The 2194-nt window shown below is 44.0% G+C and overlaps 1 protein-coding gene across 2 annotated transcripts in view; it reads left to right on the plus strand.

Annotated features, from left to right (window-relative positions):
- Positions 1–202: 202 nt before the first annotated feature.
- LOC107741520 (ras and Rab interactor 2-like) overlaps positions 203–2194 on the plus strand; it is a 24044-nt gene continuing 22052 nt past the window's right edge. For both annotated transcript variants that reach the window (XM_016554271.1, XM_016554272.1), the window contains exon 1: positions 203–573. The gene's annotated coding sequence lies outside the window, so the exon portion shown is untranslated. The remainder of the gene's footprint in view (positions 574–2194) is intronic.

The following is a 2194-nucleotide window of genomic DNA, read 5'->3' on the forward strand; positions in this document are numbered from 1 at the left end:
AAATGTTTTTAGAGATGGCTTGACCTTAATTTTATTGTAAGAGGAAATTCAGTGAGGAACAATGGTTAACGCTCTTCCCTTGAGCTCAATTATTAGCAGAACATGCTCTTATAAAAAGAAAAGTGGTTTAGTTTTTGGCATGCAACCGCTGGCTTGACTAAAATGGAACTGAGCTGCATGGTACTGTTACATATGAAAGTAACACGTATTTAGCTATAATCTTTCTGCTGTATGTGACATCCTACTTCTATCACTGTGTTCAAGTTTTCACTGTGAGGTTTACCACAACCATGAATGTGGGTGGAGCCACACACAAAAAGCATCATCAACGTACTGTCACACTTGTCTAAGCAGAAACTGAACTTTAATGTGACTGAAATTGATGCCTTGAACATTTCATAACGGGAGCAAAAGTGAATCTCACTGTAGGTGGCATGACAAAGTACAGGACAGATTTGTAATGAGGAGTGTCAATTACCTCACACAAACCTGCAGTGCGTGGAGGCGTTTGGAGCAGCTTTCAGAGATGTTTTTTTTTTCTTCATCTAGGAGGACATTTTGAAGACACCACATGTGAGTTCAGCTCTGACTTCTGTTTGCATCATTACTCAACTTATTCTTGAGACATGGGACAAAATAGGCTATAGAAGTGAAAAAAAAATTAAAGTTTGTAGTCGTAGTCGGTCAAGGAATTATGTTCAGAAGTGTTTACTGTAGGTTTTACATGGGAAAAACTCCTGCCTCTTCCATTTTCTACAGAACTGTAAAAATTGTACTGTTAGATAAAAAAAAATACACTACCATGAATAAAAGTATAATAAATACTGATATTAAACATGGAGTATAATAAACAGAGAAGATGGGCCATTTCGGTCAGCTCCTATTAATGACAACTGAATTGACAGTTCAAGGTAATGACAAAATAATTATATATTTTTCATATGACAAGTGTTAAAGTAGTAGTGTTGGACAAATTACTTTATCCACTACAGAAACCTGAGACCAGAGACGAACATCTCAGTTATGTATGTAACCTTGGTTCCCTGAATAGGGAACAAGATGCTGCGATGACGTCATCGCTATGGGAACACCCACGTCATGTGACGAATGTCTGAAGCCCTTATACCATCACGCCAATTTATTGGCCAATAGCGCTTAGCACCGCCCCGAGCATACGTCACATATGCTCATATATTTCATCAGATGTTACACTATGACGAAGGAAGTGCTATCGAAGGTACGGAATGGCCAGCATCGCAGCATCTCGTTCCCTATTCAGGGAACCAAGGTTACATACGTAACAGAGATGATCCCTCTCATAGGTTCACTTCAATGCTGCGATGACGTCATCGCTATGGGAACGCTATACCATCTCGCCTGACGTACCTAAGATAGCTGGAAGACCGAGGAAAGAGTCTGCTCAAGCGGAAGAGACCCGGGAGCCAAGAGCCATCCTCACGTCCAGACAAGCAGAAAGTGCTTGAAGAGGACTAACCTACCACAGCACAGACATCTCCCATCAAAGGCCCTTTAAAGAGAGCCTGAGAAGAAGCCATTGCTCTCGTAGAATGAGCACGCACCTCTAGAGGCGAAGTCACACCACGCGCCTCATAGGCTAGAGGTATAGTCACTATTTGACCCCTCATAGCAGGGGAGAAAGCCTCCAACCACTTGCTGAAAGCGAAACGGAGTCGAAGCAGTCTTAGGATTAACTAGGCCTAGGAAGCAGTAAGACTTAACCAGCCTCGGGGCAAAGTCCATACAAGAGGAGCTGACAGAGCCTGCAGGTTTCAAAGTTATCTGACAGACTTAAATGGCTCAAATGGATGGCCTGCCAGGCCTTCCAACCGAAAAATACGTCCCAAAAAGGAATCTGTGCTGGGCGGAAAGGCCTAAGCCGTCTCGTCCCTGCATGAAACCAGCAGATTGTGTTCACTTACAGGGCATACAGCGTCTCGTGGAGGGAGCCCTAGAATTAAGAATATTGTTGGTAATCTCTGCCAAGAGACCGGAACACATTACAACTCCGCTCAGGGGATGTCCAAATCATGCCCCGAACCTGAGTCAGCAGGTCGTGTCTGAGGGGAACCTCCCAAGGGGGCCGGCTAACAGACTGACCAATTCTGAGAACCACGTACGAGTGGGCCAAAACGGCACCACCAACAACAGACGTTCACTCTGACCAACCTTACAC

This window comes from Sinocyclocheilus rhinocerous, unplaced genomic scaffold, assembly GCF_001515625.1.
Source record: "Sinocyclocheilus rhinocerous isolate Xijiao unplaced genomic scaffold, SAMN03320098_v1.1 scaffold2934, whole genome shotgun sequence".
NCBI lineage: Eukaryota > Metazoa > Chordata > Actinopteri > Cypriniformes > Cyprinidae > Sinocyclocheilus > Sinocyclocheilus rhinocerous.